The sequence below is a fragment of the Lissotriton helveticus genome, chromosome 2_1 (assembly GCF_964261635.1).
Source record: "Lissotriton helveticus chromosome 2_1, aLisHel1.1, whole genome shotgun sequence".
Lineage (NCBI taxonomy): Eukaryota > Metazoa > Chordata > Amphibia > Caudata > Salamandridae > Lissotriton > Lissotriton helveticus.
The window spans coordinates 1,627,126,472-1,627,143,994 of NC_136059.1; the positions used below are offsets into that span (position 1 = coordinate 1,627,126,472).

General features: G+C 43.3%; 1 protein-coding gene across 2 annotated transcripts in view; it reads left to right on the top strand.

Annotated features, from left to right (window-relative positions):
• Positions 1-17,523, top strand: part of LOC144819875 (protein NipSnap homolog 3B-like) — a 414,627-nt gene that overhangs the window by 191,164 nt on the left and 205,940 nt on the right. The gene's annotated exons all lie outside the window — the stretch shown is intronic.

The window sequence follows — 17,523 nt, forward strand, 5'->3', positions numbered from 1 at the left end:
CCAAAGTTATTCCAAATAGAATGTTGCGGATTTCCTATGGAAAATAGGTCCTAACTACATCTACCTACTGGCGACTGCCAGTAGGTTGTGTGTGTGTGTATATATATATATATATAAATATATATATATATATATATATATATATATCTTGAAACAGATCTCCCATGCAAAAGGAAACGTACGACAAACAACGCGTTTCACCAAAAGGCTTGATCACGTGATCAAGCCTTTTGGTGAAACGCGTTGTTTGTTTTGCTGCCAAATAAAATACTTTTTGAAGCACAGCAACTCCTGGAGTGTCGTCGTACGTTTCCTTTTGCATGGGAGATCTGTTTCAAGATAATTGGGCCGCCGGGACCCCAACGACGACCCACTCGCGAGCAGGTACTGGCCGAATACCGGAATTGTGACTTTGCATATAAATATATATGTATATATATATATATATATATATATCTCCACCAAAATCCCTGTGACTCAAACAATAAAAGGTAGTGGTAAATAGTTTAATAAAACAAGATAAGAACTTGAAATTCCATACGTTTAGCAAAATAAGAAGGCATTCCAACTTTGTGGGTAAATTAAACCTATTGTACTCATTGGTGAAGTGGATTTCTCAAATGAATTTATACACAAAGTATATATGATGTGAAAAACCAACAACAATTTTCACTCACCAAACGAATCATGGATAATAAAGTGATTGTGAAGAAAAATAAACCCTGAACTGAACCATCCAAGGTGAATAAAAGTATCAATTTCTCAACTCAGAGCTCATCTGAAAATAGAAGTTATCTCTAATCAAATTATCCAAAGGTCACGTGAATTCAAAATCATGGACTCTGTAACATAGTGATCATATCCGCATGAAAGTAATCTATTTCAGTTTAAGGATTACTCATTCAGCAACATGTCATATTTATACAACACATGCCAAAGTTCCTAAAGAAGTAAAAATGTCAACGCGCTGACAATTATCCACGGAAAAAGATTTTCAAACTTAAGAAATTATGAACTAAAAAACATGAATTAAAAAGATCTCTCAGGGAGCTGAAGCCAAGCCACTACATAAAAAACAAGTTATCACCAAATTTGTTCTATAACCGTAATAATGGTCAATAAACTGTGAAGAACAAATTATATTTATTTATAGGGCAATAAGAAATAATTAATCAACAGTCTATGGATGATTACAAATCTCCCAAAGAAATAGAAATATCTTACAGAGAAGGAGATGCTCCAATCTTTGTAATGCAAGTCCCGATCTAAGCCGATGCCATGTTGGTATGATTTTAAGTCCCCAGTTAGAAATAGGACTGACACGTTCATCGAATGCGTTATAAGATGGCGCCATATTGTGATGGTTAAACTCCTCACAAAAGAGGGGAGTAGCAATATAAAACAACAGCATATCTATGTACATTAATATTTACAATGCTCTCATAATATCTCACCAAAGAGGAGAGTCCTTCAATCTTAGTGATGTGAGGACCGTATTGTCACGCTAGACCTGCACTAATTTGTTGCATTTTGAAACCCCTGATCCAAAAGAACTAAAACTTTCATTTAACGTTTTTAGGACAGCACCATATTATATCGGTTAACGCTCCTTGTGAGAAAGAAGAGTGACATGAAACAGAATCATATCTAAAAAAAAATGTTTCCCTGAATTCCAACATTATAAGCAGAACTAATAGGTTCAATTTCATCAGTATCAAAACTGAAATGGTGTTACACGCTGGTACCATAATATGTACGAAATGTACTTTGTGCTTAGCAATTAATAAATTGTAGAGGCATCCCAAGGCAGCAACATATTGTAATGATTACATTAAAGAAGGATAACAATATAGAGAAGTTTTCTAATATCATTATCATTAGGCTAATGCTCTTGTACTGAAAACCTCCATTGTGGTGCAGTATGAAATCACAAATCATGTAAATTTGTAAAGGTTTGATATGATCCTGAGAACACTATGTAAGTAAATAGGGGGATGAATAACACGCCCTCAAAATGCTAAAGTTAAAGAAATACCACACTGGTTCCAAAACAAAGTTAACCAATACCAAAAGCATTCAAGGAGAAATATTATAATGAAGTAAATATTGCAGATATCACGTGAATGCTATCTTCAAATATTTTCAAGGTCAAATATGTGTCACCAAATTAAGAGCCAACTGCTAGTATGCTATGTAGAATACTATATTAGATCAAGAAAACATGACCCCCTACAGTACACAAACACCACTGCACTACCCTAAACCCTAATTCTACCCCCAGCACGACCCCCTACACTACCCATTCACGACTCCGCTACCCTAAACCCCACAACACTACCCCAGCACGACCCCCTACACTACCCAAACACCATTGCACTACCCTAAACCTTAAATATACCCCAGCATGACCCCTACACCACCCAAACACCACTGCACTACCCTTAAATACTACCCCAGCACGACCCCCTACACTACACAAACACCACTGCCCTACCCTAACCTCTAAATCTACCCCCAGCAAGACCCCCTACTCTACATAAACACCACTGCACTACCCTATACCCTACATGTACCCCCAGCACGACCCCCTACACTACACAAACACCACTACACTACCCTAAACCCTAAAACACAACCCCCAGCACGACTCCTACATTACACAAACACCACTGCACTTTCCTAAACCCTAAAACACTACCCCCGCACGACCTCTACACTACCAAAACACCACTGCACTACCCTAAACCCTAAAACACTACCCCCAGCACGACCCCCTACACTACATAATCAACACTGTACTACCCTAAACCTTAAAACACTACCCCCAGCACAAACCCACATACACTACACAAACACCACTGGACTATCCTAAACCCTAAAACAGTACCCCAGCACGACCCCTACACCACCCAAACACCATTGCACTACCCTAAACCTTAAATCTACCCCAGCACGACCCCTTACACTACCCAAACACCACTGTACTACCCTAAAAGACTACCTCAGCACGACCCCCTACACTACACAAACACCACTGCACTACCCTAAACTCTAAATCTACCCCCAGCACTACTCCCAACACTACATAACAACCACTGCACTACCCTAAACACTAACTCTACGCCCAGCATGACCCCCTACACTACACAAACACCATTGCACTACCCTAAACCACAACCCCCAGCATGACCCCTACATTAAACAAACCCCACTGCACTTCCCAAAACCCTAAAACACTACCCCCAGCATGACCCCCTACACTACCCAAACACCACTGCACTACCCTATACCCTAAACCACTACCCCCAGCATGACCCTATACACTACCCAAAAACCCCTGCACTACCCTAAACCCTAAAACACTACCCCCGGCATGACCACCGACACTACCCATTCACCACTGTGCTACCCTAAACCCCAAAACACTATCCCCGGCACAACCCCCTACACTACCCAAACACCACTGCGCTAACCTAAACCCTAAAACACTACCCCCGGCACGATGCCCTACACTACCCAAACACCACTGCCCTGTGGTGCGTTTTAAGTTGAGGAATTATTTCCTCTTCAATCTTGAGGGTCCCTGGGGGCCAACTAGCCCACCAGGTACCTCCAGTATGTGCCAGGGCGCTGCGTTGCAGACAAGTGTTCTGAGGCCACGCCCCTTTTTACACCTCTCTGCAAGGCAGCTCTGTGGCGCTTACTGGAGGTAGCTGGTGGGCTAGTTGCACCTCAGGGACCCTCAGTATCCAAGGGGAGTTAATCCCCCAACTTAAAATGCGCCACGGGGCGCGGTTGCACAGTGGTGAAGGGAGGGGGCGGGGCCTGAGTTCACATGTGCGCAAACACACCCTGTGGCATGGTTTAAGTTGGGGAATTAATTCCTTGCCAATCCTGAGGGTCCCTGGGGGCCAACTAGCCCACCAGGTACCTCCAGTAAGCGCCACGGAGCTGCGTTGCAGAGTGTTGTAAAAAGGGGCGTGGCCTCTAAATACCTCTCTGCAACGCAGCCTCCTGGAGCATACTGGAGGTTCCTGGTGGGAATTAATTCTCTAACTAAAAACGCAGCACAGGGCGTGTTTGCAGACATATCACCTCAGGCCATGCCCCCTTCCTTTTAATACTGAGGGTTCCTGAGGGCCAAATAGCTAAACGGGTATCTCCAGTATGTGCCTGGGAGCTGTGTTGCAGACAGGTGTTCAGAGGCCATGCCCCTTTTTACACCTTTCTGCAACGCAGCTCTGAGGCGCTTACTGGAGGTACCTAGTGGGCTAGTTTTACCCTAGGTACCCTTAGGATTGAAGGGGACTTGGTCTCTCAACTAGAACGGTAACAGGGTGTGTTTACACAATGGTGAAGGGAGGGGATGGGGCCTGACGTGATGTGTGCAAACACCCCCTGTGGCGCGTTTTAAGTTGGGGAAAAAAATTCCACTTCAAACCTGAGGGACCGTGGGGGCCAAGTAGCCCAACAGGTGCTTTCAGGAAGCGCCTCTGCGCTGCGTTGTAGAGAGGTGGTACAGGCCGTGCCCCTTTTTTACATCTCTCTGCTATGCAGCTCTGTGGCACTTACTGGATGTATTACGAATTCCGATTTACTTACCTTTTATCAGGAGAGACCTCAGTGCTGCATCTTTGAGCCCAGTACTGATCCTGAAAAGTAATTCTAACCATACTTACCAGTAACTTGAATTTGCTTCCATAGGCTAAAATTGACTGGTTTCACTTGGAAGTGTTTAGTTTTCGAACTTTAAAATATTCACTTAAAATCATCCGAACAACAAATTCCAATTTACTCACCTGTTATCAGGAGAGAACCCAGTGCTGCATCTTTTAGCCCAGCACTGAACCTAAAAAGTAATTCTAACCGTACTTACCAGTAATTTGTATGTCCTTTCATAGGAATCCATTGTCTGGTTTTCACCAGAGAAGTTTCTAAGTGTTGATTTTCACAAACTACAAATATTCCTTAAAAATCGCCTGTATGACTTAAACGCATTCTTTCAACTGTTTACAAGAGATGCATCATTGCTGGATCCAGGATACACCACTGAGTAAGAAAAAGTAACAATAACACTACTTACCTGCTAAGTGAGTTTCCTCCCATAGGATAACGTTGGTAATAAAATGTGAAAAAGTTTCAAAGTGTCAAATTTTAAAATACAATAATGTTCCTAAAAATCACTACTGTAACCAAAACGCTTTTACTCAACTGTTTACAGGAGATGTCCACAGACTGAATCTAGGATCCAGTCCTGTGGTTAGAAAAGTTATCCATAAAGTAACTAAATGCATTTAACTAGAAATTCACATTGAGCTCAATGTTGCATTGTATTTGAAATTGTGTTGCCCATTGCAACAACTGTAAGTACTGTACCTAAATGTCTATTGCCTATTTCCAAAGTATTTAAACTAAAGTAATTCATTCTGAGAAGGTACATTTTGTAATGTAATGTATAATGTAATTAAAAAAATTAAATATCTAAAAATAAATAGTGTAAACAAAATTTAGTAAATCAGTATCGAAAAAATAAATATAACAATTAATACATTTAAAATTAGTCATTTACAAAACCTTTGAAATTCACTGAAAAAAACATAGGTTTCAGACATGTTATAGTTAGGATTTAGCATATAAAAAACCTTCGAAATTCACTGAAAAAACCATAGTTCTGAGGCCTGATATAGTTAGGAATTAGCATTTAAAAAACCTTTGAAATTCACTGAAAAACCATAGGTTTTTGGGGTGTTATAGTTAGTTGGACATTTCACTCGTACAAAACCTTTGAAATTCCTCCGATATAGTTAGTTGTACTAATATGTGACATAATCAGCAGTGGATTGCAGGCGCGTGAGTTATAGTTAGTACAACTAACTATATCGGAGGAATTTCAATGGTTTTGTACGAGTGAAATGTCGAGCTAACTAGTACACCCCTAAAACCTATGGGTTTTTCAGTGAATATATATATATATATATATATATATATATATATATATATATATATATATATATATATATATATATATATATATACTTTAAATGTGTACAGCAGCTCACTTGAGTTTTATGGACGGCACTTCAAGTACCAGAAGGCTCAGTCCGAGCCAACGCCCACGGAGGCAGCTGGTGAAAGTATATTAGGAAGGCCGATGTGCGTCACATGTTAAAGAATTATGCCTCTGAAGAAATGCTGAACGAAGCATGAAACGCGTCAGGCTGTGAGATTTATTGAACTGAATTCCACCCAGTGTGTTGCAGCTTCCTGATTAAAAACGAAATTTTCTACCTACTGTGTGGGCTCTCCTAAATGGGAATCTCTTCTGACTTGATATATATATATTCTGGGACCTGTAGTCCTGCACTACATGCGGGATTTTACACAGGTGTGGGAACTAACCCTAGGGGTGGAGCTGACCTACATTAGCAGGCGTTGAAAAGAGGGACTAACCTGCAGCATGACATCTCGCTGGTTGGACGCTTTGGGCGCTGAAGAAGGCAGAATCTCTGCCGAAATGCATTCGCAATTGGTGTCATTAAACCAGTGTTTCCTCCATCTCCTCCTGGGTCGCTGTTTTTCTTTCGTTTGAAAGGATCTGTGTGCATATATATATATATATATATATATATATATATATATATATATATATATATATATATATATATATATATATATATATATATATATATATATATATATATATATACCTACTGGCGGTCGCCAGTAGGTATATATAGTTAGGATTTTTTCTCTATGGGTTTTTTGAAAATTCTATGTCTAATAACTTTGGCGTTTGTGGACGGAATTGGCTGAAATTTTCAGGAAAATGGCACATTTTGTTTCTGAGCATCCCTTGAAAATTTGGGGGGGGGTTCGTCAAGGGGGGGCCGAGAAAAAAGGGGGTCCCAAAACGTGTTTTTAACATTGAGTTTTCCATAGGGCGGTTGGCCTCACTTTTAGCCCGAACGGCTGAATGGATTTGCACGAAACTTGGCAAAATTGTAGGGACTGGTAGCCCGATGTGCCTTTTGTAGGTCTCAATATATGTGCTCCAGTGGATTTTGAGAAATTAACGTTTAAAAAAAGATATATATCTGTAACAGCGGACCGGGCAGCGGCCCAGGACGCGTACTTGTCGCGCAACGGAGCTTTGTGAAGCGAAGCTGATTGGTTCTCCGGCGTCTGTCAACATTCCAAACAGTCCGTAGCGGCCGCCATCTTGTCTCTCGGTAGGATCGAGAGACAAGAGGAGGCCAAAGCGAAGGGGCAAATGACCATAAGGGGGCATAGTACATTGTCGCTCACCCCCTAGGTTTGATGTGGAGGTTTTAAAAGGGCCCCGCGGGGCAAAAAAAAATAAAAATAATAATAATCGAACAGCTGAATGGATTTGCACGAAACTTGGCAAAATTGTAGGGACTGGTAGCCCGATGTGCCTTTGCTAGATCTCAATATATGTGCTCCAGTGGATTTTGAGAAATTAATGTTCAAAAAAAGATATATATCTGTAACAGCGCACCGCTTCGCGTTACGGAGCTTTGCGAAGCGAAGCTGATTGGCTCTCCGGTGTCTGTAAACATTCCAAACAGTCCGTAGCGGCCGCCATCTTGTCTCTCGGTAGGATCGAACAGCTGAATGGATTTGCACGAAACTTGGCAAAATTGTAGGGACTGGTAGCCCGATGTGCCTTTGCTAGGTCTCAATATATGTGCTTCAGTGCATTTTGAGAAATTAACGTTCAGAAACAAGATATATATCTGTAACAGCGCTCCGCTTCGCGGAGATAAGATTATATGTGTATTACCTAGCTGTTGCTAACACCAGTTAGCGACGGCTAGTAGATGATAGCTAACATCTTGGGCCCCACTTTGCATGTGAGTGATATTTATCACTAATGACATGCAAAGTGGGCATGCCAAGATGTTAGCGACTGGAAACAGTCGCTAACATCGCTATCTCCTATTATCAACTTTTGGAAATATTCGAGATAAGCGCGAATATCTCCAAAAGCTACCACCTGCCCTGAGCAGTTCTTAGCCATGTTATCCAATGGGAGGTGGATAACATGGCTAAGAGCATTAGCTCGGTAATGCATGAATATCGCTGAGTTTTCAGCGATATTAATGCATTGCGGTCGTTTTTTATCGTATTTCCGATAAACCTTGATAATAGCAAGGTTTATCTGCGATAATTTCTGACGGTAAAAAAATCGTTGCTAAGCATCGTTAGGGATAAATATCGCTTAACTTTGGTAATATGCCCCAACGTCTGTTAACGTTCGATTCGAAGGAAATCAGGAAGTGTTGAAAAACATTGTCTGCGCCATCTTGTCTTTTTTCAAATGCCACACTTTTGTCGTGCACGGCAGCCATTTTAGATGCCTTGACCAGACCCACTCTGTGCACGCTGTCGATCCTTAGCATGGCTCCCCACCCTCGCAAGCATCTCCCCCAGGCAGTGGTCACCCCCGCTCTCTGTCTTATGCATGGGTAATAAACCTCCCCCCATCTGCGCTGCTCTTCCCTGAGAATCACACCCTGTGCCCGCCCGACACCTCCCTTTCGCCCTATTCACTACCGCACCCTCTGATACTCCTTTTCCTCTGTGTCCGATTGTCCAGGCTGGTCCTAGGGTATCAGCTAGCCCTGCAGATGTAGTTTATGGCCACAGCTGTAAAGAATCACCCCTCTTCAAAGGAGTTATAGTAGATCAAGGCCCACACTCGATGAGATCCGTCACAGCAGAAGCGTTGCTATTATCTGAAAACCATCCTGTATTGTGATTGGGGAGGGGACCGAGCCTGAAGCGGAAGATTCCAGGGATGACTCTTTGTACATCAAAGTTTTTACAATTATGTGTCACATTAAAAATATATAGCACTCCGACAAAGTAGTAAGATTATAAAACTTTAATAATTTATAAATATATACAAGAAAACAAAAATAGTAATAACATATAAACATTTTTAGGGAAAAACAACGAAGTAGCGGTCGGCTGTGCGAATAGTCCCAACGCAGCACAACGTCCAGATTTCCGGCGTGGGGCGTCGCGGGGGGTGGGTCATCAGTAGCAAACTGTTGTGCGAATAGTTCCAAGGCAGCAGAACGCGCTGAAATCTAGATGACACTAAAGTGATGTCTAGTAAGTTGCCACCCAGCAAATAACGGCATGGGGCGTCGCGGGGGGTGGGTCATCAGTAGCAAACTGTTGCGCGAATAGTTCCAAGGCAGCAGAACGATGGCACCAAGGTGATGTCCAGTAAGTTGCCGCACTGGTTTTGGTATCCTACAATGCTGCTCCGAATAACGGCGCGGGGCGCCCCGGGGGAGGCGGTGAACGGGCCTGTCCAGGTGGAGTGTCATCTGTTGTAGTGGGGCGCCCCTTTACCGTTTCAGTTGCCATTCCGTCCGTTTTTGGTCCACTGTGTCAAAAGCCGCAATTCAGCTGAGTTGCGCCCACTCTTGCGGTGCAGCGATAGGCGGCTGTCACAGGACTCTCAAAATGGCGGCAGGCTGTTTCCTTTTTGGGCCTGGTCCACTGAAATGGCCCTGGGACACCTTGGAAATCGGACGCTTGTCTGCTAGGTCTTGGACCCCATTCTCGAAAGCGTCCCCTCCGCCTTGAGAATTCATCAAAAGTTTTGGGGGCTCCGACTCCTGCAGGCTTCTGGTGGGGAGCGGCTGCCATGATTGCTCGCGGAATGACCACGACTGAGCTACGAGATGGTGGTGCTCTCATGCTGACGCCAGCTTCAGTCTGAAACATCCAGAAACAAGGTGGGGCTTTCATCGTTTGGGAAAAAAAAAAAAGTTTTCATCCAATGAAAAGTATTGTTTTTAGGTCACATGATCAAGCCTTCCATCATTAGGAAACCAAAAGTAAAATGAACCAATGAAAAGTTTTATAAACAAGTCACATGACCTGTTATGCGGCATAGGGTGTAAAATGCGGAGAAAATACGTTGGCACGTGAGGCGGCGTCAGTAGCGGACCGATGTGCGAATAGGCCAAAGGCAACACAACGCGCCAAGATCCGGATGGCACCGAGGTGGTGTCCAGCAAGTTGCAGCACTGGTGTGGCCATCCAACAATGCAGAGTCGGCGTGGGGCGCCCCGTTGGCACGTGAGGCGGCGTCAGTAGCGGACCGATGTGCGAATAGGCCGAAGGCAACACAACGCGCCAAGATCCGGATGGCACCGAGGTGCTGTCCAGCAAGTTGCAGCACTGGTGTGGCCATCCTACAATGCTGAAAGTCGGCGTGGGGCGCCCCGTTGGCACGTGAGGCGGCGTCAGTAGCGGACCGATGTGCGAATAGGCCGAAGGCAACACAACGCGCCAAGATCCGGATGGCACCGAGGTGGTGTCCAGCAAGTTGCAGCACTGGTGTGGCCATCCTACAATGCTGAAAGTCGACGTGGGGCGCCCCGTTGGCACGTGAGGCGGCGTCAGTAGCGGACCGATGTGCGAATAGGCCGAAGGCAACACAATGCGCCAAGATCCGGATGGCACCGAGGTGGTGTCCAGCAAGTTGCAGCACTGGTGTGGTCATCCTACAATGCTGAAACTCGGCGTGGGTCACCCCATTAGCCTGTGAGATGGCGTCAGTAGCGGACCGATGTGCGAATAGGCCGAAGGCAGCACAACGCGCCAAGATCCGGATGGCACCGAGGTGGTGTCTAGTAAGTTGCCGCACTGGTGTGGCCATCCAACAATGCTGAAAGTCGGCGTGGGGCGCCCCGTTGGCCTGTGAGTTTGCGTCAGTAGCGGACCGATGTGCGAATAGGCCGAAGGCAGCACAACGCGCCAAGATCCGGATGGCACCGAGGTGGTGTCTAGTAAGTTGCCGCACTGGTGTGGCCATCCAACAATGCTGAAAGTCGGCGTGGGGCGCCCCGTTGGCCTGTGAGTTTGCGTCAGTAGCGGACCGATGTGCGAATAGGCCGAAGGCAGCACAACGCGCCAAGATCCGGATGGCACCGAGGTGGTGTCTAGTAAGTTGCCGCACTGGTGTGGCCATCCTACAATGTTGAAAGTCGGCGTGGGGCGCCCCGTTGGCCTGTGAGATGGCGTCAGTAGCGGACCGATGTGCGAATGGGGCCAAAGGCAGCGCAACAATATTTTCTGAATAGAAGACACCACAAGGCGCTGAGATGCCAAGATCCGGATGGCACCGAGGTGGTGTCTAGTAAGTTGTCGCACTTCTGTGGCCATCCTACAATGTTGAAAGTCGGCGTGGGGCGCCCCGTTGGCCTGTGAGATGGCGTCAGTAGCGAACCGATGTGCGAATGGGGCCAAAGGCAGCGCAACAATATTTTCTGATTTGAAGACACCACAAGGCGCTGAGATGCCAAGATCCGGATGGCACCGAGGTGGTGTCTAGCAAGTTGTGGCACTGGTGTGGCCATCGTACAATGGTAAAAGTCGGCGTGGGGCGCCCTGTTGGCCTGTGAGATGGTGTCAGTAGCGGACTGATGTGTGAATGGGGCCAAAGGCAGCGCAACAATATTTTCTACAATATTTTCGGAGTAGAAGACACCACAAGGCGCTGAGATGCCAAGATCCGGATGGCACCGAGGTGATGTCTAAGTTGCGGACCGATGTGCGAATGGGGCCAAAGGTAGCGTAACAAGATTTTCTGTATGGAAGATACCACTAGGCGTTGAGATGCCAAGATTCGGATGGCACCGAGGTGATGTCTAGCAAGTTGTGCCACTGGTGTGGCCATCGTACAATGGTAAAAGTCGGCGTGGGGCGCCCTATTGGCCTGTGAGATGGTGTCAGTAGCGGACTGATGTGCGAATGGGGCCAAAGGCAGCGCAACAATATTTTCTGACTGACACCACAAGGCGCTGAGATGCCAAGATCCGGATGGCACCGAGGTGATGTCTAAGTTGCGGACTGATGTGCGAATGGGGCCAAAGGCAGCGTAACAATATTTTCTGTATGGAAGATACCACTAGGCGTTGAGATGCCAAGATTCGGATGGCACCGAGGTGATGTCTAGCAAGTTGGTGTGGTCATCCTACAATGCTGAAACTCGGCGTGGGTCACCCCATTAGCCTGTGAGATGGCGTCAGTAGCGGACCGATGTGCGAATAGGCCGAAGGCAGCACAACGCGCCAAGATCCGGATGTCACCGTGGTGGTTTCATAGTTGAGAGGCTCTTCATCTGCAGTGGGGCGCCGAGATCCGGATGGCACCGAGGTGATGTCTAGCAAGTTGCTGTACTGGTGTGGTCATCCTACAATGCTGAAATGTAGTGGGGCGCCCATTTACCGTTTCAGTTGCCATTCAGCTGAGTTTCGGCTGCTCTTGATGCTACAGCGACAGGCGGCTGCAAGAGGACTCTCAAAATGGCGGCCTGTTCTTTGGATTTGGGCCTGGTCCACTAAAATGGCCCTGGGACACCTTAGAACTTGGACGCTCGATTTTTTTTTCCTTTCCTGTACATGCAAAAAAAGGTAAATGCCCGGTACGTTACACGCTTCATCTGCCACGATGAACTCTCCAGAGGAACCGAAAAAAAATATAGTTGTGGTAACTATACCATGCATCGTCATATGGAGAGGTGGCACCAATTAATTATAGTGCTGCATAAAAGAGAGATTTGGAGGAGAACCCCTGACCTGCTAGTACATTCATCAAAGAAGTGGCACTGAGAGCTTCAGAGGCAAGGGAAACGGTCCCAAATATTTAGAAGAACTTTGGAAAGATTAAAATGACATGTTTAGATTGTGGTAAATTAATTTCATGTGGACAGATGAGTGTTACTCTAATAAATACAGCATATGAACATCATCATAGTCGATGGTTGGTAGAGACATTTTGACTATATCCTGGACCTGCCCGTCCTCGCCCAAAATGGCGCCAGAATAAATGGGACTCGTAACTCCTTGTTGTGTACTGGTTGCAGAACCTTGAAATCACGAGATACGTATGCAGTTTTGAAGCACATGGCGGGCGGGGACGAGAATTGATTGAATATTTCGACATCCCTATTGATATTAAGTTCTGATGTGTTATTGATTACTGTACTGTTGAAAGTTCGAATTAACGTCACCCATGGTACTTGCCCGCAAATGTATATCTAGATAATTTTATTGTAACTGGCCCTGTCGTATTTTAATTATAAAATGTACGTCCACCGATTCCGTAACTGTTAGACACCTTAGTTCTTGCAACCTAATGGCCCGCTCGTTACGTTCCTCTACAGTGTAAATGTCTATTCATCATATACGATTACAGTTTGCTCCGTGGCAGGCCCACGTGGTTATAGGCTCGTATTTGTATAATGAAATTTTCACAATAAAGGTTTTTAAAAGAAAACATGGTAGTAGTATATACATTGTATTTGTATAATGAAATTTTCACAATAAAGGTTTTTAAAAGAAAACATGGTAGTAGTATATACATTGGTAAAGTTTTTAATAATAGTCACTGTTTTAGAATCATTAAAAGGCAAGTGAAATAAAGCAGACCAATTACATGAAGGGTAAAAGGTATAATACGAAGGAACGCAGTAAAGATAAATGGTCAAGGGCTGTTGTGTTTTCTATTCCTGCAACATAAAGTGATCGATAAGAATCTCATATTCAGGCGTATCGGCGACTAAGACAGCAGGTCGACCCTCTTTTGCTCAACGGCTCCGTCATGGGACGAAGAAACGCTCTTTTTCTCGAAAAAAGAATATATTTTACTTGCAGGACAGTTGTAAAATTTCCGGGAAAGTACATTAGCCTGGAACATTATAACATATATTTAAGAAAAAATAATGTTCGGAAGTAATTAAAAGCGTAATTTTTAGGTGATATGACCAAGGCTTTCATCATTAGAATAAGAAAAGTAAAATGAACCAATGAAAAGTTTTATTAACAAGTCACATGACTTGTTATGCTTACGTTACGCGCTGCGCGCCCCGGATGACTTCCGGATGCGCTAACGCGGCTCGTCATATGACGCATTACGCGACAACGCAGGTCCAGAATATAGTCAAAATGTCTCCACCAACCAGCGGTCGAAACACAACCCCTTTCAGCAGGCTAAATAGTTCTGTTAAATGACAACAGAAGGGACAGGCAACAAGAACCATCAGTCAAAGAGGGGAGGGCTAGTTCTTCTCTACCGGGTTACATTGGGGCGCTACCGGAACTGATCGAATTGGTAGTCTACAGTGTTTCTGGATGTTTCAGACTGAAGCTGGGGTTAGCATGAGAGCAGCACCATTTCGTAGCTCCGTCGTGGCCATTCCGCAACCAATCATGGCAGCCGCTCTTTATCGTTATTTTGGGCGGGGTGGGTGGCGGAGCCGAGCTGTTTTGCAGCAATCATTGTGTGGAGTTCAGTTCATCTCACTAGTTTTGTACTTGTCATGAGGGGTTGTTCCTAATGTTTCTATTTTAGCGAGGTCAAAAAGAGATCCCATTAGTGGCCTACTGATTTTGCTCGATTCCTTTTCTTTTTTTTTACACGATTTTTCGTTATCTGCAAAGACTAAACAGAGTATTGCGACTCTGTGTTTGTTTGTAAATAGAGAATGAACCAAAGAGAAGTAATTCTAAAATAGTAAATACTTGGATAACAATCAATCAAATGGAGAGAGAAGCAGGCACGACGGATTACAACGGGGGCAAAGGCCTGCGTTAACTACCTTTCACTATCTGCAAAGAGAGAGTACTCCTAATAGAAATGAGGGGGGGGGGGCACCATTCAAAGCAGATCAGTGTGCATAAACACGAAAATGTTTTCACTTACCACGTACTTGACATTCGACAGCTTATGATATTTGCTATTAAAAAACCATTGAAATTCACTGAAAAAACCATAGGTTATAGACCATATATAGTTAGGAATTAGCATTTACAAAACCTTGAAAATTCACTGAAAAAACCATAGGTTATAGACCATATATAGTTAGGAATTAGCATTTAAAAAACCTTATTTTACTCACACAAAACCATTGAAATTCCATATATAGTTAGTTGCACTAACTATATATCGCGCACCCGCAATCCACTGCTGATCATGTCACATATTACATCATTCATGACATGGTCAGTGACATCACTGATGACATCTCAAATGACATCACTGATGACATCACTGATGACATCTCATTTGACATAATTCTTGTGCTAATACGATAAACCTCTTCAGACTCTAATATAACCTTAGATACACTCAGTGTATACAGACACTCACACACTGCCACTCATCCATGGAGTTACTCACACACCCAGTCAGTCATGCAAAGAAACAATCTCACCTCCATTTCTTCAACTATATAGTTAAACACACCTTACTTATTGAAACATATACTAACACATATTTACTCTCTTATACAATCCCTGATACAAGTTCACAATGATCGATACAACCACTCACTCATTCAGTGGCTCTCATGCACAGTTATTTATATATGCCAACTCTCACATGTACTGTGTTTTACATATGTACTTACTATGACATGTAGCATTGAGATATCCATTCACTCATCAATACACTCATGCACACAGTCAACTGCCCATGTAGCTGTTTTCACATGCACTCTTGAACTCATACACCTAGTGAATAAACTGCTCACACATCTATGCATAGAGTCACACACCTTCCAGCCACCCCCACACAAACTCAATCTCCCATAGAAATACTTGGGCAACCAATTAATAACACATATAGCCTCTCGTATAGCTAATGATCAACACATGCAGCAGTTTACAGAACAACAGACATAATGATGCACAAATTAAGACAGTTTAGTCACTAACCCATGCATTCAGTGAGACACATTTAATCACTCACTCATACAGTCAGTCACGCACCTACTAAATCCTTCATCCAGACACTTATACATCCACTCATTCTTCAATATGTAAGACATATTTTAACTTTACAGAAACATACAGTCACTGGATGTTGTCATCAGTGATGTCATCAGTGATGTCATTTGAGATGTCATCAGTGATGTCATCAGTGATGTCATCAGTGATGTCATTTGAGATGTCATCAGTGATGTCATCAGTGATGTCACTGACCATGTCATGAATGATGTAATATGTGACATGATCAGCAGTGGATTGCGGGTGCGCGATATATAGTTAGTGCAACTAACTATATATGGAATTTCAATGGTTTTGTGTGAGTAAAATAAGGTTTTTTAAATGCTAATTCCTAACTATATATGGTCTATAACCTATGGTTTTTTCAGTGAATTTTCAAGGTTTTGTAAATGCTAATTCCTAACTATATATGGTCTATAACCTATGGTTTTTTCAGTGAATATATATAGATATATATATATATATATATATATATATATATATATATATTCACTGAAAAAACCATAGGTTATAGACCATATATAGTTAGGAATTAGCATTTACAAAACCTTGAAAATTCACTGAAAAAACCATAGGTTAGAGACCATATATAGTTAGCTGGACATTTTATTGACATAAAACCAATGAAATTCCATATATAGTTAGTTGCACTAACTATATATCGCGCACCCGCAATCCACTGCTGATGATGTCACATATTACATCATTCATGACATGGTCAGTGACATCACTGATGACATCACTGATGACATCTCAAATGACATCACTGATGACATCACTGATGACAACATCCTGTGACTGTGTGTTTTTGTAAAGTTTAAATATGTTTTACATATTGAAGAATGAGTGGATGTATGGAAGACTGAGTGTGTGTGTGGCTGGCTGGGAGGTGTGTGACTCTGTGCATATCAATGTGTACTTGTATCAGTGATTGTATAAGAGAGTAAGTATGTGTTAGTATATGTGTGAAAAGTATGGTGTTCTGTGTTTAACTATAGATGAGGAAATCGAAGTGTGATTGATTCTTCACAGGACTGACTAGGTGTATGAGTGCATATGATAGTGTTCTAATAATAAGCGACTGTATGTATGAGTAATTGTATGGGTGAATGAGTGAATGTGTGTGTAGACGTACGAATCAGTGAGTGCGTATGTAGTAACTGGTATTGGTGTGTCATGATGTCATCAGTGATGTCATTTGAGATGTCATCAGTGATGTCATTTCAGATGTCATTAGTGATATCATCAGTGATGTCACTGAAGTATGGTGTTCTGTGTTTAACTGTATAGATGAAGAAATGGAAGTGTGATTGATTCTTTACAGGACTGACTTGGTGTGTGAGTAACTCCATGGATGAGTAGCAGTGTGTGACTGTCTGCATAGGTCTATGAGTGCATATGATAGTGTTGTAATAATGAGTGACTGTATGTATGAGTGATTGTATGGGTGAATGAGTGAATGTGTGTGTAGACGTAGGAATCAGTGAGTGCGTATGTAGTAACTGGTATTGGTGTATCATGATGTCATCAGTGATGTCATTTGAGATGTCATCAGTGATGTCATCAGTGATGTCATTTGAGATGTCATCAGTGATGTCATCAGTGATGTCACTGACCATGTCATGAATGATGTAATATGTGACATCATCAGCAGTGGATTGCGGGTGCGCGATATATAGTTAGTGCA